At 42.5% G+C, this 26,258-nt stretch overlaps 1 long non-coding RNA gene across 1 annotated transcript; it reads right to left on the bottom strand.

Moving 5' to 3' along the window:
- Positions 1 to 26,258, bottom strand: LOC146894337 (uncharacterized). The gene is made up of 3 exons (XR_015002068.2): positions 26,132 to 26,258; positions 25,900 to 25,956; positions 1 to 1,356 (listed from the first exon to the last, which is right to left on the bottom strand). It is a non-coding gene; the product is annotated as an uncharacterized LOC146894337 (long non-coding RNA).

Below are 26,258 nucleotides of genomic sequence, written 5' to 3'. Positions count from 1 at the left end.
GTTATCTTCAGGAAGGAGATGATGCATGCTCCTGTCAACATTCCTTTCATCATTCAATATCCATACCAAGTTCAAACCCACCCGACTTCAGAGTGAGCTAGGAGGTGTTAAAACTATCACTGCCCCCTTAGTGGGACTTGTGAAGATTGGAATCGCATCACAGGAGCCACAAGGGACTTTAAGGTTAAAAGTACGATTTTATCACTCAACTTGGCTGCAGTCTTGAACTCCTTATTGCTTCTGTATCTGAATTCAGTTACTTATAAAATGAGACAGTATTATCAATCTCAGAGTGGTTAGGACAATCAAATAAGGGAATGGCACCAAGAAAATTTGAGGAATATGATCATTTTTAATAAACAAATAACTAAAATCACAATTAGCCTCATCTAGATAACCTTTCACAGACATGTCCAGAGGCTTCTTATCTCCTTGGTGATTCTAGCTACTGCAAAGTTGACAACTGGCTATTCCAACAGAGCAATCTAGATTATTTCTGCTGTCAAAGCACATTACAAGACTAAGTGTAACATCAAGACCTAGGACAATTGTTCTAGTTAGCCTCAACTGTCATCTTGGCATGATATAGAGTCACCTGAGGAAGTCTCAGTTGAGGGATTGACCAGATTGGAATAGCCATGTCTGTAAGAGATTGTCTTGATTGACGACTGATAGCCCCCAGCCCACCTTGGGTTGCACCACCCCTAGGCAGATGGGGCTGGACTGTGTGTGAAAGTGACCTGAGAAAGCATCTGTGAGTGAGCCAGAGAACAAGTCAGCAAGCTCCACTCCTCTGTGGTCTTGCCTTCATATTCCTGACTTGAGTTTCTGCCTTGGTTTTCCTCTTTTATGAACTGTGATCTGGAAGTGTAAGACAAATACACGTTTTCCTCCCCAAGTTGCTTTTCGCCAGGAAATAACAGACAAGCAAGCAAGGACAGTAATGCAATCTTGCTATGTGCCCTAAAGGAAGGCCGTATCACCTCTGCACTGTGTTTCTTCAACCTCAGAACAGCTCACTGAGACAGGTTTGTTACCTGTCCCACGGCATAGATGGGGAATAAGAAAGGTAACTTCTCCAAGATCACAAAGATTGAAACTTGAATGCAGATATCACCTGAGGCACAGGAGTGACCTACGCATCTCAGAAGCATCAAGGAACTGTATTGTGGTTCTGTTCCTCTCTTCCACCTCAGTCAGCTTCTCTGACTCTTCATCTCAAGCCACGGTTAACAATGTGAAGCTTCCAGACATCTTGGTGCCATCAAAGCTTCTATGACTGTCTCTGACCTCACAGTCATTTGCACTGAAGTCGGCTATGATGAGACAAGTGTCTGAATGATGTCCAGGACACGTCTGTAGACAGAAATGGTAGAAGGTCATCTTTAGCTACCTCAGTCTATGAAGAAAAGGGTATCGTCCATTGTCCACAAAGAACCCATGCTCTGATTTGCAATATGAAATGCTTTCTGATTGATGAGACTTTTCCAGATTATTTCTATAGGAGATAGCATATTCAAAAGGGAAAAAGAAAAGACAGTGGAGCACAGCCATGATGTGCAGGGCATAGTGTCCTTGAACTTGAATGCAGCTGTATAGAGAATTAGTCCAGAAGGGAGGATTTAGTATCCACAGAGTCAAACTTTGTAGACCCCCACTTCAGGAATTATTGCATGCATTATCAAAAAGTTTGTTTGAACTTCCTTTACTCTGTCATCCTGAACTAGTAAAGAAAACACTAATTGCATGTTTTGAAATCCACAAAAAAGAAAGGGGTAAGGTACACAGAGACAATTGCTCCAGCCCATGGCTTAAGCTTCCCCCGGCACAAGCCCTCAGGGGAGGTGGCCTCTGTGGATTCCCAACCGGGAAGCACCACCCGGATTTATTTCCAGGGGTGGAAAGTGAAGCAACAATTATGTCCTGTCACAGCAAATTAAAAACCGAGGCTCGTCCATCCAAGGAGCGGGCCTAGTGCAGAAGCGTAATGACAGGCTAAAGCTGGGGCATTTCCTTTAAAGGCACGGGCCACTCATGAAGCACAAAATAAACAGAGACATAAAAGTGCATAAAAAGGGCCCACAAGTTGAGCAAGAGTCTGCGCCAAGATCAGAAAGAATACTGTGACTCCACATGGGTTTTCAGAACTGCGTAAGCTAAAAGAACTCCGATAAATTTGAAGCTGAACTGAGAATGGTGTGGGATCCGCTGTGTATAGAGCACTTACAGAGGGTGAGATGGGTGGTCCTGCCCATCACAGAGCCATTCCTATGGCATTAAGAGAATGTTCCCTTCCCACTTACTCTTTATAACAGTTTTTTTTCATCTATGTCTGGACACCTGCCCATATTCCTCTGGAAAGGGTTGTGGTCCTGGTACCAGAGTTTCAGGCTCCTAACTCTTATGTTCTGTGCCAGCATCATTGTGGCAAAGCTGAGGCAAAATTCGTGTCTTTCAGGAAAACTTCCCGGACTGGGTCTTCTGTCTCTAGCATTCTTTCTTCATAACTTTTTTTCTACAACTGTCTCTGCTCTGTTTGTCAGTCAAGATGTGTATATCTGTGTCATCAGACAGGGGAGCCATTCATGGTCTGTTGTCTTCAGGAGTCGGGGCCAATTTTTCCTCATATTGATGTCAAATGGGCATGCCCAACTTCCCCCAAATGCTCACACAACTATCATCTACGTTATCACAGAAGCATGTACAGTCTGCTTTATCTTCAGCATCACCTAGTAATGTATGTAGAGATGGGAGTCATCCTGAAGGACTGGACAACTGATCGGGTTAAGTGACCAAAAGCCGGACCTTGGCTCAGGCAGTTTCCCAATCTCTGGAAGCCTTGGTTTCTCTCATCTATAAAACAGGGATGGAGATAGCTCCTCCTGCCCATGGGTTATTTTAGGAATTCAGCAAGACAATACAAGAAATGTGTCTACCTCATTCTGAGGAGAGGCCCTGGAAGGTTGTCATTACTTTAAAAATGGCAGAACTTAGACTCAGAGCAGGTAACAGAAGAACAAGAGCCTGGGGCAAAGCTAACAGTTTGTAAACAGCAGATTCTGGTTGCATTGGCTCTGTGGGAAAACCACTTTGCCTCTCTTGGTTTCAATTTCTTCATGATTTAAATGGTAATAATTGTATCACTTATCACATATAGTATGTTGAAATGTTTAATTCAATTATTTATTATTAGTATATTTAATTAAACACAATAACAGGTTACATTGTGACATTAATTGTTTAAATGCTGAGGAAGGAGCAACAGCTGCTAAAAGATATTTGTTTATAAATGCTGCAGAATTAATCCAAGATAGGTATTTTGAAAATACCTTGGCTTCAAAATTGAAGTCAAAAGGTATGTTACTTTGGAGAAGAGATTTTACTTTTGTTTCCACAGAAAATGAGAGGCTCTGGATTTATTCAGAGTTAAGAAAAATCATCTTTAATCAAGGGAGGCCACCTGAAAAATCTCCAACAGGAATAGATGGCCCAGATGTCTGAGTTCATCCAGAACAGGTTCAAGACCGCTGCCCAAGATGATCAAGACTCACAGGATACTTCAGTCAGGACTTGATCATAACTCTAAATTTCCTTTAGGTTCCCATAAGATTATCAGCGCCCCCAACCAGCTGGAAGTAGCCTGGAATATTACGCCCACATTCCCAAAAATGGACTATGAATATTTTCCTTTGTTTTTCTTTTTTTTAAAAAAAGAGGGGGAAGTGGTGCGGGAGAATTGTCTGTATTCTGTCAATCATTTTTTAAATAAACGCTGATTGGTCAGGCAGGAGGTGTAGGTGGGAAAACCATACAGGAAGTGGAAATGATGCAAGGAGAGCAGGAGAATTCTGGGGAGGAGGAAGTTGATTCCTCCCACTCCTGCCCAGATCACCGAAGCCGCAGGATGTGAGCTGCCCCACTGAAAAAGGTACTGAGCCACTTGGCTAACATAGATCAGAAAAATGGGTTAATCAAGATGTGAGAGTTAGCCAGTAAGAAGCCTGACCTAATGGGCCAATCAGCATTATAACTTATAGAGATCTCTTGTGTGGTTGATTTTCTCTGGGGCCTGCCGGCTATGGGGTACCAGGCAGGGACAGAAAACACAAACAAGCAGGCCCAACATGTTACATTCCTTAATCTTTCCCCACTTTTTCTCTTCCCCTGGTCCCTGTCCTGTCGCTATCAGACCCTTTATACTTTCATGTGGCCTCTCTTCGCCCCTAGATTTCATGTATGAAAGAAAACATGTGCTATTGATCTTTCAGAGTCTGGCTAACTTTTCTTAATGTGATAATCTCCAGTTCTACCCAATGTACTACAATTGACATGATTTCAATCTTCTTGAATTAATCCATTGTGTATATAAATCACATTTACTCATTCAGTATCCATTGATGGGCACTGAGGCTGATCTTGCAACTTGGCTTTTGTCCATAAACATGGATGTGAAGGCATGTCTAGTGTAGGGTGACTTTAATTCCTTTGGATGCATACTCAGGAATGGTACACCCTGATCGTAGGCTCTGTCTGTTTTTAGTGTTCTGAGGACCTCCATGGTGATATGCATGGTGGCTGAACTAATTTACACTCCCACTAGCAGTGTGTGTAGATTTCTTCAGAAGCACTTTCGAAAGCATGTCATACATTGTGGCATGCCTCAAAATGTTAGCTAACTTGTCTGAATGCCGAATACATAGATCACATCAGTCCTAGAACTATGTTTTTGTTCTCCTGACTTCCTTCCAGCATGCCATGCTTTCTGCCTGGGACTCTGGTACTGCCAACAGACTAATGGGATGGAACACTTGAGTACTGTGTATTATTGTTCCATTGGCCAAGGAATGAGCAGTGATGGTGGCCCCAGTTGGGGGCCTCTCTTGGTGTTGATTTAAAGCAGAAATGTACCCCATAGGCTCAGACATTTGAACATCTGTCCCCTAGTTTGTACCACTGTTTGAAGAGGCTGTGGGCCATTGTGGGCTTCACGGAGGAAGAGCGTCACTGGAAATGGTTTGGGGAGTTCAAAGGCCTATTCAACTTTCAGTTTGCTCTTTTTCTTTCATGTTTGCAGTCAAAGATGTGTGCTGGAGGAGGCCGCTTGTTGGTTCCTGGCCACCCGGGTAGCTTAGACCAGAAATAATCACACAGAAACTGTATTAATTAAATCACTGTCTGTTAGCTCTAGCTTCTTATTGGCTAACTCTTATATTAATTTAACCCATTTCTATTCATCTGTATATCACCACATGGCTGTGGCTTACCAGGTAAAGTTCCCAGCATCTGTCTCAAGGGATTTCATGGCTTCTCTCTGACACTGCCCTTCTTTCTCCCAACATTCAGTCCAGTTCTCCCCACCTAGCTCTGCTCCACCCCGCCCTGCTCTGCTATAGGCTCAAATCAATTTTTTATTCATTAATGGTAATTACAGCACACAGAGGGGAATCCCACATCAGATGTGAGCTCTCTGCTCCAGTTCCTGTCACCACACCCATGGCTTGCTACCATGTTTCCCTGCCACAATGGCTCTTAGCCCTTTGGATAAGGTGAAACTAAATTCCTTTCTTCTATAAGTTACCTTGGTCATGGTGTTTTACCATAGTAACAAAAGATTAGATAAGACATGTACCCCTTTCTCTTCTCCAACTCACTGGAGTTATGTAGATGAAGTCAAGATTAGAAACTAGAGCCATCGTTGCTGTGACCCTTTGCCTCATCTCATCTCTACTATAGACTAAGTGAGCAAAGTGACTGAATAGAAACAGATCCACTGTAACAGGGACAGTGGCACCAGGACTGAGCGTAAGGGCGAAGGGAGGAATCTTAGACTATGCAGCCACCTGTCCCCTATTGGCCTATGGATTAATTTCTTTCAAGTCATTCTCCTTCCAGACTTTAGGGAGAGTGTAGTCTGACGACTCCACAGACTTACTCCCACCTCTCTCCTGTGCATGGGAAAGCACACTGTAGTAACTAGTACGTCTACTGAGAAGAGCAACCACGGACATCCCTGCTCTGGACGTTTTGTCTTGGCTGTGGAGGACTTCAGGGACTGTCTCAACTTTTCTGGACAAAATTCTTCCAACATGTTCAAGTAGATGCAGACTGAAGTCTGAGTCTAGAGTAGTCAAGTTGTGATGAAATATTGTGTAAAGCCTTCTATATTACATAATAATTTAGGAACCTCCAAGGAGCCGAGGAGAGGATGATAATGGATATGTGTTTGATAATGGATGTGTGTTCTTACCATAAAGCCAAAGGAATTGGGGTGGGTCAGGACTCAGGAGTTTGGTCCTAAGCCTGCCAATGAACTCCTGACATGGTATTAGAAACATTCTCAACCTTTGGTCAGACACATATGTTCAAACCCTCCATCAGCCATAAAGACAAGGCAGGAATTAATGAGTCCCTGAGGTTGGAGTTCACTCAATCTGAGGTTGTATCATAGCTGCTTATCTAAAGAATTACATGTATGACAGGAACATGTCTTCACAAATTCATCAGATTCAAAGTTCTGTGTTTAGTTAAAGCAACCACCAAATGCTGTTGAATTAACCACAGTTTGTCATTATGAGCTGACTTCATGCCTCCTTTTGGTAGTTATACAAACCAAATATTCTAACTTTTTCACATTAGTCATGTCTCATTTTCCTGCTTGCATACAACAATATACTCCCAAATCTTGTGGTCTAGACTAACAACCATGTTTGTTCATAATTCTGCAAATTGGATCTTATTCACCTAGGTAATTCTAGTGGTGTTACCTGGAATTACGTACACTTGTACTTGGCGGATAAGCACGTGGAGAATAGAAGAGGGTCTGGTCAGGACCAGTTGGCCTTGTCATCTGTGTCACTCACACCCAATCAGATCAGCTTGGGTTTCCTATCTGCCAGTCACAGAACACCGGAAGTTGAGTGGAGATCTCAAGGCTAATTGTCATTTCTGCCATATTTTCTTTACCAAAGAAAGTTGGAGAATCATCTAGGACTCAAGGACAGAAGATAAGACCCGCCTTTAACTGGAAAGGATTAAAGATAATAACACAAGGATGTCTATAAACATTGAAGTGTGGGAGAAATTTAATCTGTCATAGATTCTCAAGTTGTGAACTTACATTTTACCCTGCTCACATTTAGAAAGGGTCAGAAGATGATTCCAAATGGAATAAGTCATTTAAGTGAGAATGTACATTTCCATGACACCAACTGTCCAAGCACTGTATTACAAAATCCTATTTAAGTCTCCAAACAACTTCACAGTTGGCCTGATTTCTATTTCCTTGTTAAGGAAGCTGTGGCAGTGGAGAATAAAGACAGTGTCACTTCGGTGTATAGGATGCAGTCAGGAGTATCTGTGTTTATAGCATGGTAAACAGAAAACTTGACCAGCAGCGTCGCTGTGAGGGGTGAGAGCTGTATGGGGAAGGGGGCTGGCAAACACTGAAGCACTGCACACGAGTCAGTTGTGTTCACTGGGACTTTTGTGGGAAAGGGGGTGGCCTAGGAAGGTGCTGGAGCCCATCTGAGCCAGAGCCAGACATCAGCTGTTGTTAAGTCTCTCGGCTGCTATTTGATTTGGCCTCAGATAAATTCTTCCGCAAATGTCTCGGTGATTATAGACAAGAGAGCCCCATGAAGCAGGTGGACAAGTCAGGGCAGGCTGTAGGTTAGGACCAGCATGCTGTAGCCATTCCCTCCAGGCCTGCTTCCACTGGAAGGCAAGACTGAAGTTAGGAAGCAAATGCCTTGCTTTTACCTCCAATAGCCTCAGTACAGTTGAGGACGGGAGAAGAAACACAGGGTTTTAGTTGCAGGATCTCTCTCTCTCTCTCTCTCTCTCTTTCTCTCTCTCTCTCTTTCTCTCTCTCTCACACACACACACACACACACACACACACACACACACACACACAACATTGAATTGCTCCAGGCTTACTTTTCTTTCACTAACTCTACATCCTCTTTCTTTCCATAGGATCTAATTGAAACCCTCTGCTAGACTTGACACAGCCTGGAGTCACCTGAGAAGGAAGTCTCAGTAGAGAATTTCTTAGATCACATTGTCCTGTCTATGTGATTGATTGACATGTCTACGGTGAATTGGATTGGTTGCTATTTGATATAGAAGGGTCCGTCCCACTATGAATGCCATCATCTCTAGGCAGGTGGTCCTAGGCTAAATAAAAATCTAGCTAAGCCTAAGACTGTGAGTGAGCCACCATTTCTCCATTGCTCCTGCTCTTCTTTCTTGGCTGTGAGTGAATGTCTTAGACAGAGGTAATGCTTTATGGAATGGCAGTCAGTCTCAGATCACTGTTTTCTGCCAGCTGGATTTCTTATGCTCCAGTTTTGTGACAGACCTTGTTCTCTTGGAAGCCAGAAAGTAGGGTCAGCCTTCCCTAATTGTATCGATTCACATCAGCCATCTGCTCAAAGATAAAGTATTTGCTTCATCCCAGGGGCGTGCAACACAGCCACATCATAATCTGTCTGTCCTAGTTCATTTGCCCATTGGTCACTATATCCTAGAGACTCCTTTCCTCCCAACAAATACCTGCCATCACCAAGGACAACTTCTCCAATCTTCTAGATCAGCGCTTCTCAACCTTCCTAGTGCTGTGACCCCTTAGTTCTCCATGTTGTGGTGATCCCAACCATAGCATTATTTTGTTGTTTCATAACTGTAATTTTGCTGCAGTTATAAATCGTAATGAAAATATCTGTGTTTTCCAATGGTCTTAGGAGACCCCTAGAAAAGGATCATTCTACCACAAAGGGGTCATGGCCCACAGGTTGAAAGTCACTCAGAATGCCCTTTATTCTTCATTCATATCCCATGACAGCTGATTGAACAAAAGACCTGCAATGCAAAAAGGGAAACAGACGCATCCTTCAGTTGGAGGAGGCAGAAGCAGAACCAGAAGCAAAGCAAGTGGGCTTCAGTTGCTTCAAGAGAATTTCTCAGCAGACTCATCGTTCAGTGAGACAGGCTGCCTTACAGGTTAATTAATTTTTATTATAAAATGCAGTCATAAAACAATCTGGTGCAATTGACAAAAGACAATTCATATTGAATTTGGGAGTCTAGTTAAGTTTTTGTTTCTCCTCCTTAGCAACAAATGAAATCTGATGGAAGTTAATGTCTGCAAACTTTTTAGGAATGAAGAATGGTAGTTTTTATCACATTAGGTCATAGGGGGGGGAAAACAAATAGTATCGAGAGCTGTAAGCTTTGGGATATACAGCAAACATCATATAATCCCTGTAAGACAAAATATATAACTTATATAAATCCGGTCTTGGTTGTAAGCCAAAATGAAGAGTGAAGACAAGGAAAGAACAAGCCCTAGCATTGTGGAGCAGGATGAAGGCACATTCTTCCACCCCCTCCCAAATTTTTGGATCTTTTAAAGACTGTAACTAGCAATGATAAGCAAGAGCGCAATGACAGTCACAGTAACTCCTCATCTAGATGCCTTTTCTTGTCTGATTGCTGGCTGGTGCCCCCAGAACTCCCTGAAATACAAGTGACAAGAGCACGCATCCTAGACTTGTTTCTGGTCTTAGAGGAAACGCTTCCAAACTTTCAGCTGCCGGCTTACGACAAGCAGCTATTGGATTCAGTACATTCAGTCAAGACCTAACGTGCAGGGAGGCTTCATCATGAAAGGCTGTTAGGTTTTTGTCAAATGCTCCTGTGTTTACCCAGATAATCCCACGGTTTTCAGTCTCCGTTCTGCTAACACGATGCATCACATGGCTTGGCTGCACACTCTAACTATATTCCCAGGGTAAGTCCCAGTTAGGAGAGTGAGTGAGGCTTCTGCCTTGAAGCTGCATCCGTTTGCAAGTATTTTGTGAATGAATTTTACATCTATGTTCGTCAAGGACAATGCTCTGTATCTTGTTTTGCTCTTAGGATCTTGCTGGGCTTGGTATTAGAAATTCTAGCTTTAGGAAACAAGTCTGGAAGTAGTCCTTCATCTTTAATTGCTTGGAAGACCTTGAGAAAGACTCGTGCTACCTTTCCTTTAAAAGCTGTATTGAATTTCGTCTTGATACCACCACGCTTGAGCTTTTCTTTAAAGAGAGATTCATTTCTTTAATTCGGTTTCCACACTTGCTATCAATTTGTTTGAATTTTTATTTCTTCACCAATCAGCTTTGCTAAGTTGTATAAGTCAATCACTACATCCAATTCTTTTAAGTTATTTAATCATTGTAGAATTGTTCTTAGCAGTTTCTCCACTTTTACCTCTGTTTTAATTTGAATTTTCTTCCATTCTCCTTGGTTAGACAGTTAAATTCTTGTTGATTTTTTGGAAAATATGTGTGTGTGTGTGTGTGTGTGTGTGTGTGTGTGTGTGTGCAATTTTTAAAACAATATTGTGAGTGTGATAGTTTTATTGAGAATGACTCCCATAGGCTTTTATGTTTGAACACTTGTACTCAGTTGGTGGAACTATTTGAGAAAGATTAGGAGGTATGGTCTTTTTTCAGGTGTGACATCACTGAGAATGACCTTTGAGGTTTCAAAGGCCCATGTCATTCACAGCTAGCTCCCCCCACCCCACCCCCACTTCATGTAGATCAGGATATAAGCACTCAGTTAATGTTCCAACACCACTCCTAGCTCTATGCTCCCTACCACAATGGGCATGGACTCTAGCCCTATGAAACTGTAAACAAACTCCCAATAAACTTTTTCTTCTATAATTTGCATTGGTTATGGTGCCTCTTCACAGAAATTGAAAAGCAACTAAGATAAACAGACATCATTATTATCATTTTCACAGATTGAACCAAGGGCATTAAATATGCTAGAAAAATAATGAACCACAAGCTACAGCTTTAACCTAAGTTAGGTTATATTGTTAGGTATATATATTTTTTATTATAATTACACCAATCTCCCCTTCAAATCCTTCTATATACCCATTCCTGCTCTTTGTCAAATTTGTGGCCTCTTTTGTCATTTATTATTGTTACATACATATATGTGCATGTGTATGTGCTTATGTGTGTGCCTGTATTCCTAAATTTTACTTAGCTTTGTTGCTCTTTTATACTTTGTTTTTACATTGATATTTTTCACTTGTTTTTGCTTATTCCTGTCTTTCTAAGAACTCTGGGCTTAGTTTAAGCCTCTTGTTCTATAAAGTTCAATGCTAGGTACTAGTACTTATCTGAGCCCATTCTTTTTAAGTATAGGTGTGATTACTATGAATCTGCCCATGACAACTGCTTTGGATGCATATGTTTCTATGTGCAATGTACCAAGCAGTCTCTCGGTGAAAATGCATCAGTTTTTATTCATCCTTCTACCCATTGGATGGTTAGAAACAGTCTGCTTTCTTCCCATTCTTTTGGGAATTTCCCAAAATTTCTCCTGCTATTTCTTTCTGCTTTCATACCATTGTGTTTTGAACAGATAATTGATAGTGCTCTTAATCTCCCTAAGATTAATATCTTAATATCTGTCTATGATAATCTCCCCAACATACCTTGGCTAATATGTATTTTGCTTTTTAATATATGATTTACTGTTATTAATAGACTGTGTGACTTTATAAAATATGTATTTTGCTACTGTTGTATAGAAGCAAAAATTCAAAGCACTTTAGAGACAGTAGGGCCTTTGTAAGGAAGAATATGTGTGTGTGTGTGTGTGTGTGTGCACGCGCGTGTGTGTATGTGTGTGTAAATATATGTAATAAATATATATGTGGGAATCTCAATTCTATGTCAACATTTTTAAGGAGATGGAATAGAACAAATAAAATTGTAATGTTATAAATTAAAAGGAAACATTTACAGAGAAAAATGAGAACCTAGGAATTAAAAATATAATATCACAAATGAAAATCAACAGAGGGGTTGAAGAGATCTTCTAGAAAGTAGAGTAAAAGCAAAGCAGGCAGGCAACAGGAGGGGAAGTTATGGAAAGCAGACTGGTGTCAAAGGGTGCAAACATGATAGGCGAGGTAGCCTGCTGCATCTGCCCAAACCCGCCAACCTGGGATGTCCAGTATGTTTTCCCAAGTCTGCCAACCTGAGTTCCCTGGAACCCATGAAAATATAGGAGAGACCCCACTCCTGAAAGTTGTCATCTGACTTCCACACATGTACCATAACACAGATGCCCACCTTCACACATGAACACACACACACACACACACACACACACACACACACACACCATGAAAATAGAAATTTAAAAAACAATTCAAAGGTTACTTTGGAAATAGTAGATAGCCCAGTAAAAGAGAAAGAGACTGGACAAACAAGGGAAGAAACTAACAAGGAAATAATTTAAGAAAATGTTTCAGTCTTGAAAATCATGAGTTTCCATATTTAAACTTGTCTCCATGTAAATGGGATGTGAAATTTCAGAATGCTAGGAATACAACCAGATCACATAAGCTTTTCAGCCAGAAAATACAAAGGACAAGAATCAGAATGGCATTGTTCTTTTCAGATATGGTATTGAAAGTCAGAATAATGAAACCATGAAATAACAACACTTCAGTGATCCGAATGGAAATGATCTACATCCTAGAATTTACACTACACACCACCAAAGTAGGACAGAGTAAGGACACTTTCAGACATGTGAACCTTAACAGTCCCGGCCCACTCTGTCTCAAGAAACTGCTATAGGAAGTAAGTCTCCCACCAAAGGTGAGATGAGGTCAAAGAAGACAGGATATGGGAAAGAGAAATGCAGAAAGGAGAAAGGCCAAAGATACCCCAGGGTGCTATGGACAGACAACAGCAACCGTTCAGATAGGAAAGATTACAAAGCTTCGTCAACACAATTGAGAAGGCTCTGAGAGATTGCTCTAGGGGTGAAAGTTACCAAAAGATTTGAACAAGTACTAACGAGTTTACTGTCACTTTGATATAAGAGCACTAAAAAAGAATAGCGGAAGACCCACTGCGAATTGTTACATGGTTATAAAAATGCAAATACTGAGCACTGACTTAGCCAAAATTATATTAGACTGCAATAAAGAGACGAGACTAAGAGCACATGAAGCAGTGGAAACTACGGGAGGGGTCCAAAGGAAGGAGAAGGAATCTCTGGTTTTCATGGTAGGAAGTCAATAGACAACGCTTAAAAATAAAAGCCCAAGGAGTGAAAGCATACATTTGATGGAGGAAGGGTCAGCCGTTTCTGCCTCTGGGGAAGAGAAAAGGAAAGTGAGAAAATTGACCATTTCAATGAGAAACCCGGTAAAATAGCTCAATTAACAAAACGCAGTATGTATAGTTTTGATAAAAATCAAATAAAGATGATCAAATCACGTTTGTGCATCTTCCTGCCACCCTCCTCGCATCTGTTCAGGCTTAGATGTGAGAGTGAGACTGGGATGTGGGTGGGGCCGTCGTCCCTGCACCCGCAGGTTTGGGACCACACGGCTCCCATGAAGACTTCTTCTCTCTGGGATCTAATGCCTGCTTGAGATATGGCCCATTCCATACGAAAGGAATTTTTGCCTTCAGACAGCGGTTATTCAATATCGACATCAGTATCTTCCAGCTTCCAAAGAAGGCACAAAAACAAACAAAATCAACCAGAGTTTCACAGACACCGAAAGGCCCTACGGGACTGATGTAAGGCTGATGCCAAGATGTAGTTGTGGAAGACTCTCCGGAGTTGGCTGTCATCTGTGTTGATGTCTTGTACTTCTGCTTCCTTCAAAGTACTTGCTAGTCATGTGATGGCTACCTTAAATTAAATCATGTTGGAGTCGACACATTGTAATGTTTTCCTTGCTTCCATGTAGTTGGGCACATCAAAACATGGCTGACGGAGTCGACGCTTTCAACACCTAGTGCAGAGGCATTATATAATAGGAGAGGTATGTGTCTGCTGTCTAGCTGATAGCGCCTTCTAGTAAGGAGGGAGGCTCCAACAGTCACCAAGAACGTTAAACGCCAAGAGGATAAATAATATAGTGCCGATTGCTTGATTTTCTTGGCTCTGTCTTTCACTCAACTTCTACCAGTCACGCTATCGGCTAACAGGGAGGCTACCAGGAACCACGGGCTGGCAAGACAGAAGCGAACAAGATGAGAGGAACACAGGACTCGAAGCAGTAGTCAGCTATTTGGCAGAAGGAGTAGACTGTGATAATCTCATTCCAAGTTCTAACACAGCTTGTGCCAAAAACTACAAGATGCCAAGCGGCATAAAAGTGGTAGACTTCTCAAGGGCTCCATCCACGAACCTCATAAAGCACTCTGAAACACGGCTGCTCTTATTATCGCCTCCAAACATGCTCCGCGGCCCTCCCCTCACCCAGTGCATGTTCTCCTCAGGCTCCCATCCAACTTGCAAAGCCTTGGAAAAGCCCTAGTGTGTGGGGTGTTGACTTAAAATGGCCCATTCTCTCCTTAAGCCATCCCCAGGAGATGGCATTTTATCACAATCAACATGAAGATCCAAAATTTGATTTTGAATAGACTTTGTTGATGTGATAAATAGTTTTCTGGGGGATGGGACAGGCATGTCAATAAGGCAAAGGCTGTGGTATGAGATGCTGTGTAATCATGTTAATAAAATGTCTCCATCGTGTTTTAAGAAGGAAACCATATCTGATGAGGTATTGTGTAGATTTGCTGGCTCAGATGCCTGGAGGAGCAGATTCGGAGCTGGGAGACTGATATACGAGAGATTTATTGTGAAGTAAAGACAGTGGAAACATGATACGGGAAGCATCGTTGGATAGTGAGTCTTGAGACCCTGATAAATCTCTGACACTGAAGGGGAGGGAGGAGGAAAAACGGGACAGAGGGCCTCTGCCCCATTAGGAACAAAGATCGTCCAACTGGGACGTCCTATGTCAGTCAGACATGACCACAGCTGAGGGTCACCATCAAACGCGTTCATCGTCTGGGGGCTTCAGTGAAGTAAATTAAACTAACAAATTAGTTCTATTGCTGAGGGTGGTGCGTGAGAGCACTGCAGATGGACACTGTCTCCCAACTACCCCTCAGGCAGATGAGCATCAAAACCTTTCTTGAGGGAGACTGTGAACAGTGTGAACCTCACAATTAGGAAGAACTTAGTAAGATAATATGATGCAGAGATCCTCGGAATCCACGCCTTAAGCCAAGATGGGCTAGACACAGAGTGAGAACTGCAAGGCGCTGACTGTCTGAAGGACAGTCCACCAAGCTGATGGAATCGCAATGGCTTAGCTGTCTACCCAGTTTCACAACATAAGCTCACCAACTCATTACTTCTAAATTCATCATGATGCATGCTGATGCCCCACCGTGTGTTCAGTACTACACATGGCCTCTAATCACATGGAGTTCCTGGTAAAAGAGCTAAGCCATTAAAACAGTGCACGATAAGGGCTGATGGAAATACGTAATTAGTGCAGGAGCCGAAGGGAAGGAAGGGCAAAAATATGAAGTGCTTGAGACATTTGTTTTTGCCTTAAATAGGAGCCGTGCCAATCTACTTCCAACAACGCCAGCTCTAGTGTTTATACAACTGAGCTTTCCAGATGGATTGAGATTGTCGAGCGACTGATGAGTGGTGACCATCACCGGAGAGAGTTCTCTGCTGGAGAAGTCCGTTTCTCAGTTACCAACCTTAGACTACCCTGGGATACAACAAGTCCATTTAAAGATAATGAAACACCCAATCCACTCCAGCCAATCCGTATTTCTACTCCAAGTGGAGAAAGCCAGGCAGATTTCAGCTTTGGAAGTAGAAGCTCATAGATTCATAGACAAGAATGCCAACTTAGACTTCTGGGATGCCATGTTTCCCATGGGTTTCCTTTTGATCATATACACCCAGAGTCTGGAAATTTAAATGATGGTCAAAGAAATCTTTGGCGTGCAGTGCTCTAGAATGAGAATCTGAGATAGGGTTTGGGGGATAGGATTATGTAGAAAACATGGTCCCCTGTTAAGGCAGGCAGTAGCAGGTCTTGGCAATTCTACTACCCCTTTGTCAACACTGTTCTTTGTTCTACAGTTATCTATGGCCACTTCCGAGAGCTCTAATCATTACAATTCAGAGTATTCAAGTCAGAGTCTTCCATACACCTGATTACAACTCTGAGCGCTAGCAGGTCCAAACTACCTACCTCACTGCTCAGCAGACAGCATGGCTCCTGTCCCCACTATCCTCATGGCGTATGGCCTTAAACCTGCCTCAAGCTGTTTACCAGCTTAAGCTAAAGGATCACGGAAGTTCCATTAGCATCGCAGGCCTAGACTGGTATCGTAACCAGTACACACACATGCCACATCACTGTGAAGTCATCTGCAGTGACTCAAAGACTGGTGGCGTTTCCTGTCATATGTATCTTAAGATGTTTTTATAAAGATTGCGGGAAATAGACCCACCCTATATAAATATAAAACCAACTTGCACAGGCAAGTTGACCTTCATTAAACAGCATAAAAAATGTATCAAGTGTGCCATACTTTATCCCAAAGCTTACCCCTTTCCCCGTTCAAAAGTGGACTAACAGAAAACTTGTTTTCCCTCCCCTTTTCTCTTTCATCCGTAGTCTTTATATTTTAGCCACAAATCATTCCACTGGTAAAAAAGGCTCTGTTAAGAGTCACGTGATTTGTCAAAAGTGAACTTTGTATTCTTCTTCTAATTGTTGCCTCTTGAAATTCAGGTAAAATTGGTTTGTTTTTATAGTGAAGTCAGCCACATAAATTTTCCAGGATTAAGGCCATTTCAGCAAGCCAGCATGCTTGCATCAAAGACTACTCCCTCAGAATCCTCTCTTCTGAGGGAGAGGGAGAGAGAGTGGGTTTCTTTTCATAAACCCAGTGCTAGGGAAGAATCACACTTTCACCATATCCAGCTCAGAGTGGACCAGTCCCCTACAGACCTCAAACTATAGATTCAAAGTATAGCTTACATCAAAGCAAGGGAAATGACTGGGATTTTTAGAATTCCCTTATAATCTCATCATATTACTTCTTTTCCCTCCCAATCTTTGGCTCTTTTTTGTTTGTTTATTAGTTTTAACCAGGACGAGATAGAGCATTAGACGTAGGGTTAGGAAGAACCAAGTTCAAGTTGGGGTTAGAGCGCAGTGGTAGAGCGATTGCTTGGCTACAAGACTCTGGCTTTGATTTCCAGAGTTTGCAAGGCATGGAAGCACACATCTATAATCCTAGTATTTGGGAGACTGAGACAGGAAGATTGAGAGTTCAAAACCAGCCTTGGCTACATAGAGAGTTCAAGGGCAGCCCTGGGCTATATGAGACCCTAGATAAAAGGAGGGGGGTTGGGGTGGGCGGAGGTAATGAGGACAAAAAAGGAAAGGAAGAAAGAAAAAGGGAAGGAGAGAGAGAGAGAACAGACCAAGATCAAAATCCCTCTTTCTCTCCTTTGCAGCTTTGACCTCCAGCAATGAATGACAGATGAACGGATAATGATGAGAGGAGTTAATAATGGCCACCGTCTGCTGAACGATGACCACTTGCAAACTACCAGCCTCTATATTTCATCTCATTTAATGCTCCCCAAAACATGGAGATCTGTTTTCCCCACTTTTCGGATGTGGAATGAGTGTGAGTGAGCCATCTGTTTCATAACCAATAAGTAACAGAGTCCCCTCTGTGTCCAAATCTCATAGGGGTTCCTGCTGGTGGAAGTGGGGCAGTAGGGAGGACTTGGGATGGCCACTGGGAAATGAGTGAGAATCGACTACGGGAAGGAGCAGAGGATAATTCGAGGCAGGATGGAGACATGACTGAAAACAAAGAGAGCTAGCCTGACTCCTTCTGCACTTGGACGTGGTGACTTGAGCTACGGGCTTCCCTTCCCAGGAACCCTTGAAGGAAGTGACCTGTACTTGCCTGTTGACCACAGGTGACCAGTTATCACTGTCCTGCCTTTGTTCACCTCTGTTTCCCCAAACTAAGATCCCCCTGGACCTGTGTGAAGTGTTCACCCTGTCATAACTGAAACACTGTCTTGTTCTTGATACTACACCCGCCCCACCCCCCAGCCCACCCCCCATCCCGTTCCAAGAAGAGAAAATTAGTTCCATGAGCCAGGTCCTCTCTGAAACTGCCCTGGTGGGACTCACGACCCTGCAGAGAGGCTGCCTATTTTCCAAACTTACCTCTCCTTTCCTCTCCCTCTTTCAGGCTTGTATCATTTTTTACTCTTGGTCCCTGCCATGTTTCTTCTTCCCCCATTTTATCTCTCAGAGCCTCTTCTTTCCTACAGGAATAATTTGGCTTTGGGCCCCAAGATTTGCAGGGCTGGGCAGCTGGGCTGTGTCAGGCATTCTCTGAATGCCTCTAACCTCCTCCTCAGTGAGAGACTGCAGGCTCCAGGAAGAGAGGGAGGGGCCATTTCAGTCCTTTCAATGGGGGAAAGAGAGGGGACATACACTTTGCACTGAGATGTCTTCTCTCAATTTTCTAAAACTGAGCACACTTCACTATGGCCCTTTTTCCTCTAACAACTCCTAGCTAGGCTCCATTAGTAGCTCCTCTTGTCACAGGGTGTGACTCTTCTCGTGAGCATTTGGAGCCCTAACCTTATCATACGATTATTATTTGTTTCTTATTACACCTGAACAGATGAAGTATAAAGTTTAAATTGCTTGTCCTAAATACTACATCCCCCAACACAGACACGCATACAACTACAAGCAAACCTCAGTTTTTCTGCTCCAAGTTCATAGCTTTACTAATTCCTACATCTATTGAAAGGTAGGCCTACAAATGGCCCCAGAAAAAAAAATAAAAATAACCTAATAGAATTTCTCATTAGGAGAGGGGGATGTCATTGCTAATATAGCAATCACTTTATTATACCAGGACAAAAAGCTATTGAATGTGCTCTTGTCTTGTCATGGATAATCCCATGAACATGTCCTTTTTTCTCTTCCATGACAGTGTCTTTGTAGACACAGAGACCTTATTGAGACTGTACTTTCCTTTGTACATACATGTACATACATACATGTTTCTGCTCAAGAAGCATTTGCTGAGAGTTAGCTGCGGATTGAAGATGATCTCTGAGCTGCCAAATCCACGGCCACTTTGCACTCAGCATCCCACCAATCAGTTTCCAGTTTTTGTAACTTCTAACCCCGTCACCCTGACCACAGCTGGTCAAACTAAGGGGTGAGCACCAACCCCAAAACAGTGACATTTTGGTTGCCAGTGTCACAGAAGCCATACCAGCGAGACAAATTTGTCCCCAGGAACACTGAGTGTTGTCCCGGGACTTTCCCTCGAACCAGCTGGAATGAGAGATTAGAAACAAAGGATAGTAGCAGGAGAGAGAGAGAGAGAGAGAGAGAGAGAGAGAGAGAGAGAGAGAGAGAGAGAGCTTGAGTCACTTAAATAGCAGAGGAAGTCATCACTAATGTTGATTTACTGACCCTCGGTGACCAAAACTAACACTTTGTTAAAAAGATATTCAAGTGAGCCAACAAGATGTCTTGGCAGGGAAAAGTTCTTGCTGTCAAGCCTAAGGACCCAAGTTTGATACCCGAGGCCCACAAGATGGCAGGCGAGAATAAACTCCCACAAATTGTCCTCTGACCTCCACATGTGTGAGCACACACACAATAAATAAATGCAGATAACAACAAAACAAAGAAAAAAAAAGATCTTCCAGTAGACATGAGGTTCAGCAAGACAACCGCTGGGACAGCTTTACCTGTGTTTTTTAAGCCCGTATACTACTGTGATGAGCATCTTCTATTAGAGTTCATGAAAATGTATCTCTGTTTCTTGCATCCTAAAAGGTTCTAACAGACAGTGTGCTGGTGTGCCCAGTGATGGGGCAGAAAAGTGTACATGTGATCTCTAAAGAGATAGATTGTAAGTAGCAAGGTCAAGTCCTAGGACGACTGTGGCAAATTAACCCAAATTTATTCTTGGAAAGTTCTAGAAATTGGAAATCTCAAATTCGTTTCACTGGGCTATAGTCAAGGTGTCATTAGGGCTGTCTTTTTCTAAAAGCTTTACAGGAAATCCATTTTCTTGCTTTTCTAGATCCGGCTTAGTGCATGCTAGGAGTCCTGTAGATGATGTACATACAGACTGTGGGGTTCTGGACAAGTAGACCAGGGTAGATGAAGTCAAAAACACACAGAGAATTTTTAAAAAGTGTTATTAATCAGTGAAAAGAAATCCCTTTCCTATTCTCTGTAATTTTTCCATCTCAGGATTCCAAAGGCGGCAGAGCAATGATTGGGGTAAATGTGTGGCCAAGGTGATGCTGCCCTGTTCCCTGACTGGTCCACGTAAACCTTACCCAGTTTGTACCATTGTCGAATTGGACTGGAAAAACAGCTCTGCTGCCCCATACCCCTAAAGGAGGGGCTGCAGTAATAAATGCATAAGTGCATTATTTAGATTCCATTTGTAATCGCAAATGGAAGTAAAACAGCTTCATCAGAAATGAAAGACGCTGGGGAGAGCCGAGCCATCGAGCAAACACCCAGGTATGGGGCTTCCTGACCACAGTCTGAGCTGGAAATGGGGTGGGCATCAGCAGAATCAAACAGTGTATATCGCAGAATCAAACTGTGTGCCTGCTATCACTTAGACTGAAAATAATTCTGAAGAAAATAACCAGCTTATCATCAGAAATGATTCCAGACAGTCAAAACATTGATGTAGCGAACCGTTAGGAAAGAAGGCTTCTTCTAGCTTAATAAAGTCAATTTAAAAGTATGAGTGCTTATAAGCAAGATGCTCAGAGGAGGCAATAATGTCCTTGCCATTAACAATTTTCCTGATAGGAAAACACTCCCTGGGCGCTTTTGTAGGAGGTTGGTTTTCATTGTTAGGCATCCACTTATTCGCTGCAAAATTAGTGGGCCAATCACTTTTTTTGCTCTTGAGATAAACAACTTATAAAACGGACATTTTTATTTAGACTCCTAATTTCAGAAGTTTCGGCCCACAGTTGATAAGGCTGCTCTGAGCCTATAGCAACACAGATAATCAAGGCACGAGTGGAGGAGAGATCAACAAGGGACTTGGTCCCCAAATCCCCTTGAGAACACACCCCTAATGACCTAACTCCCTTCCAGGGCCCTCTGAACTTTTCCACTGCTTCCCAGTAGCACCATACATGGGCACAAAGCCTTTATAATGTGGAACTTCGGGGGTCATTAAATATCCAAATCAATAAACAGAAGAGGAAGGGAGGGGTGATCCAAATCAAAAGGTAAGACATTCAGAGATCAGTAAGTACTGTCCTGGCACTTTTGGAGAAAGTTTAATTTTTCATTCTTAGGAATTCACTGACTTGACATAAAATAAGTGTCCATAAGTGAGCTTATTATTTGTTGTACAGGATTCACAGTCCAAGGGGTAGGTGGGTGTGGCGGAATGGTGGGTGAAGGGGTAGACGGTTGTATAGGTCATGAACACAAGAATGACTTGTCCTGACTGGAAACTCTAGCTCTGAGATCTCTGTCTGCAACCAGAAGGAAGGGAGCATGAAGCCACTGGATTTGGGGGAGCATCATGTGACACTTCTGCGGCAGTCATTTGCATCTTCTTTGATTTATCTTCTAGATTGTGTTTCCTTGAAACCCCTAAGGACTGGGGTGACTTATGCTTGGGATATCAAAAGACGACTTCCCTTTCACACAGTACCATTGCCACTTAGTTTTCTTCTCTGTTATCATTTTAAATCAGTACTCCTTGCATTTCTTCACACACAATTTTTTTAACCAAGATTCTATTTCCTTAACTAATTATGGCAACTCTGATATGAATCAATAGAGGCTAGTCTATGAGAAACATTTAGTAGCTTTGTATTTTCTTAACAATTTTTACCTTAGAGGCCTGTTGTGGCAGATTTGGCCTAGACAATCTCTCTCTTGCCCCTGGTTCCATTTGAATTTACTTAGCCCAGTCTACCCAGCCAGGCTCAGCTCTTGTCATCCTCCTCCTCCCTGATATCTGCATGGAAGCCAAATCAAAAGACACACAGCTGCCCTGGGTCTGCTGGGTCTTTCCAGCATCCCGTGACTTTGCTCATGTGGCTCATTCTGCCTCCAGGCTCCTTCCTTTCTCTTCACTCCCTACTTCCCTTCCTTTCTCCTATTAGCCTTTGAAACGCCAAACTTAAAACATCATACTTGAAGAAAGTCCCATTGACAACCCCACACACCTATTACCAGCTATATTCTTTTGTATGCAGCTCCTTAGAGCAACTTCAAAAAAATCCATAAGTAGAGAAAATAAGAAATACACTACAAGCCAAACAAACATGTTAGACGAGCAGCATATGAGAAAGGTCCCATGTATGAATGAACAGTTGGAGGTTCTGCAATCAAAGGGTCAAATAGGAATTAGGAGATGATACTACCAAAAGTCAAAATTAGGAACCAGGGTAGACTTGTTACAATTTGGCAGAGGTGCCCTTCTAAGTACAAACTTTGTTCCTTGATTACATTTACCTGGGATATAAACACACTCCAGGACCCAGAAGATGATCCACCTATATACTGCACTGACACTTGAGGGTTCAATCAAAGCTTTGGTTAAGGCAAAAGATACTCAAGAGAGCAGTCAATTCATCCTGGACATCAAGGGATGACATCCTTTATAACAAGTTCACTTTTGCTCCCTCCAGGAGGACAGTGGCATTATGGACAATAGAGTGAAGCCATGCTACCATTCTGCACATCAAGGTCGCCTAGAATTCAGCTGAGTGAGGAGCACTTCAGCTCTGTCCATGGACTCATTTCCCCATCACACCTACCACCAGGTAACAAAGTTTGTGTCAAACTGACAAAACCTAAGCAACAGAGAAAATATTAAATACACTGCAAACCAATTAGCAATCTAGCAGCGATGCCAGAAGTTCTGTTTTCCTGACTCGTTCTTAATTTCTCAGTTGAAGGTGGTGTTCATTTTCAGTAATAAACATTCATCACTTGTTGGCCACCTAAACCTAGATTCTAACCATGATGTTCATTCAACAGGCGTCTGGGTTCTGAAAATAAGCAATCAGAGAAACTGTCCCCCAGGAGAGGAATTGATGGCAGAGACATACCAAACTTTGAGACCAACATGGCAGAGCTGCTGGAATCCACCACAATTTTCTTTGTCACAAGTGACAAAGACAGTTTCTCCAGGTTCCTGCCTTGAACTCTTGCCCTGGCTCCCTTGGGTGACAGAGGTCAACCCGTGAACCAGCTAAACCATTTCTATCCACTGTGGTATGACCACACATGGTTCCTGGAAGCTCTAGCCCTCTTTGCCTTTTGGGGAAACACTGCCATACTTGAATAAACCCTTTCCTGCTTAGATTGACCAGAATGGGTTCTGTGTTGGCAACTTAGAGCTCTTGACCAATAAATACCTAATCCTATTGGAAACAGGAACCTTGAGTTTCAGGAACTCTAGGCCTTGTTACTGCAGAAAAAGTAAACACTTGCTTATCTTTAAAATAAAAAATAACTAACTCTTACAGGTTATGAAATAGGCCCGGTTTCCCTACAACTCATTTTTCAGTCACATTTCTTATGGCAACTTTCAAGTCAGTGATAAAGATGCTCGAGCGGTGTAATTGTCCTTTAATGTGCATTTATGGAAGGCACACGAGTCTGTGAAGTTTGTTCAGTTTATCCACACTCTTGGCTCACTTCGTTCTCAAAGCAAGTGCAAGGATGGTACTGAATAAAATTGCTGTCCACGCATCTATTACCCATGAACGCTGGCCTTACTGGTCCCATGCTCAAGATGCTGTACAATAACCAGGAAATTAGACCTCTTTTTCCTCAAATGAAGAATGAGCAACAGATTAAAGAAAAATAAAATTTATCATAACTCTGTAAGAATTGCTAGACCAGCAGCAGCTGGAGTTAAGGACAGGAGAGTTGTTCTCTCCCTGGGTCAGAGTCCCCCTAGAGTGTTAAGTCGAATGCAGTTCTGAGGGTTCTGAAGGACTTCTCAAACACTTACTTCCAAATCCACCAGGTATTTCTCCAACATTATTTTGACTTGATTAGTTAATCCTTTCATAAGAAGAGCAACTAAGTTCCCCGAGAAATGGCATGCTTTAAGCCACAAGCCACTGAGGAGATTACAAAGATTCTTCTTCTTCTCTTTTCCTCAAACTCGAGGCCACCAATGCTCATTCCAAACTTTAAATCTTTGTATAACGAAAGTCCTGCCAGTGGATAAAACATACTAAAGCCTCAGGGAAACGTTGGTTTTGGCAAGCTGAGCAAAGAGAAGTGGGAAGCAAGGAAGCAAACAATACGCAGAGAGGAACTTCTACCTTGACCCTCTTCACAAAATGTCACTTAGAAACAACAAACAAATAGCCAGCCGTGTCTTTAAACGTCTAGAAAATAATTAAAAAGAGCATACTCGAAATGAACGGCCTCTGCAGGCTCTCTTCTTTCCAATACGCAGAGGTCCGAGATAGAAAGCTCTGTGGGATTTAGTTTCTGGAAATGAAGAGGAGGGCAAAAGCCAGGCTGACTACCCTTGGAGAAACAATGGCTAAGTGTCTCTTTCCAGATAAGAAAAACCAGACTTCAGGGATCATTTCTGTGTTTGTTACAAGAGAAGTTTTTTGGTTTTTTTGTTTTTTTTGTTTTTTTTTGTTTTTTTTGTAAATGTAGAGCATTGGATACTACAGGATAGGGTGTAGTCTTCTCTCCTGGTGTGAAGTTGGGGTTCAATGTTGCTTCATGGCCTCTACTTTCTGCTGTCAATCAGCCTTCTTTTGGGATATCAAGAGAGAGGATGAACTCTGAATGGTCTCTCTTTTAAAATAAAAGTGACACATTACTTTTTATGAACGTGGAAACTCCACTGGATGGTTTAATGCAGAAGCAATATCACACCCTATACTTCAAGCGTTTAGAAGTCATTCTGCCATGTCCCCAACAGAAACATCAGGGACACTCTGGGATGGCTAATTCTGGTTGTCAACTTGACACAGCCAAGCAGAGGGTACCTCAGTTGAAGAATTGCCTCCATCAGATTGGCCTGTGGGTGTGTCTATGGGGTGTTTTCTTAATTGATAATTGAAAAAGAAGAAGCCAGGCCACCGCGGGCAGTAGCATTCTTGGGTATGGGGGCCTAGACTGCGTAAGGAAAGCAGCTTAACTTCAGCCTGCGAACAAGCCAGCAGAATGAGCTCCTCCATGGCTTCTGCTCCAAGCTCCTGAGTTGAGTTCCATGGCTTCCCTCCATGAAGGTCTGTAACTTTAAGATGAAATAACCCTTTTTTTCCTTCCTTAAGTTGCTTTTGGCCCCATCCCAGTGGCAGAAACCTAACCAGAATAGATACTGCCCGACTCTTTCCCCAAGTTGCTAACTTTCATTGATTTTAAAAAAATAAAACCTTATTCATCCATAGAACAATAACTCCATATGTGACTTGGATAAGGAATAAGGACATTTCCTCTTTCCCTAGAACATCCGTGCCCAACAGTGAGAAATACAAGGGAGCAGAGTATAGCACGTCTCTCGCTTCAAGTTTCTTCACTTCAGAACTTGCATTCTGTTAGGTGGCGTTCTAGTCAGTCTACAGTGCCAATTTCTTCCGCTGGAACTTGTGAGTAAAGTAAATAACAGAAATTATATTTCGTAGTTAGAAGTTCTAAAACTGTCTTGTCCAGGCAGTTCAGCTCCACTACACGACTCGGCCTGCTCCCAAAGCAAAATCAGGACCTGTCTACGGTCTACGTGGGCACAACTGGATTCATTGACGCATTTCTTCACCTGTCCCATGCTTCCTGCAATTGACCTGGATATGTTTTGTTTCCTCTGAGGAAAATCCAACTTCAGGTCACAAGAAATCAGTAAGAGCTCTCTACTCTGTTTGGCAGTGAAACTAGAGACCCAGGTAAGATGCGCTCTCTGTGTTATTAACCAGAAATGGAGTACTCACCTACGTGCACACGCCCACATACCGGTAACGGAACTTGCTCCCAGACAGGTTGCCAACCTGGAAGACGGCACAGAAAGCGATTATCATAAACAATAAAGATGTCCTCTAACAGATGGAAAATGAATGCAGATGTATCTGAGTGTCTTGTCGAGGACAGCCGTTTTTATTACGGTCTAAGATTTGAGGGACTCCGTAAGATATTTAAGCAACACAGGCATAGACAGATACACACCTCCCCACACATACGGAGAGAGTAAAGAAAGAACATTCAAAATATAACAAAGGAGAGAGGAGTTCACTCCCTAAGTCTCAGATCCGAGTCTCTTGTCTCTAGAGAATATCTCAACAGTGTTGTAGAG

This window comes from Myodes glareolus, chromosome 6 (assembly GCF_982192425.1).
Source record: "Myodes glareolus chromosome 6, mMyoGla1.1, whole genome shotgun sequence".
NCBI lineage: Eukaryota > Metazoa > Chordata > Mammalia > Rodentia > Cricetidae > Myodes > Myodes glareolus.
The sequence above is the reverse complement of the archived record's forward strand: the minus strand, read 5'-3'. Positions and strand labels throughout refer to the sequence as shown.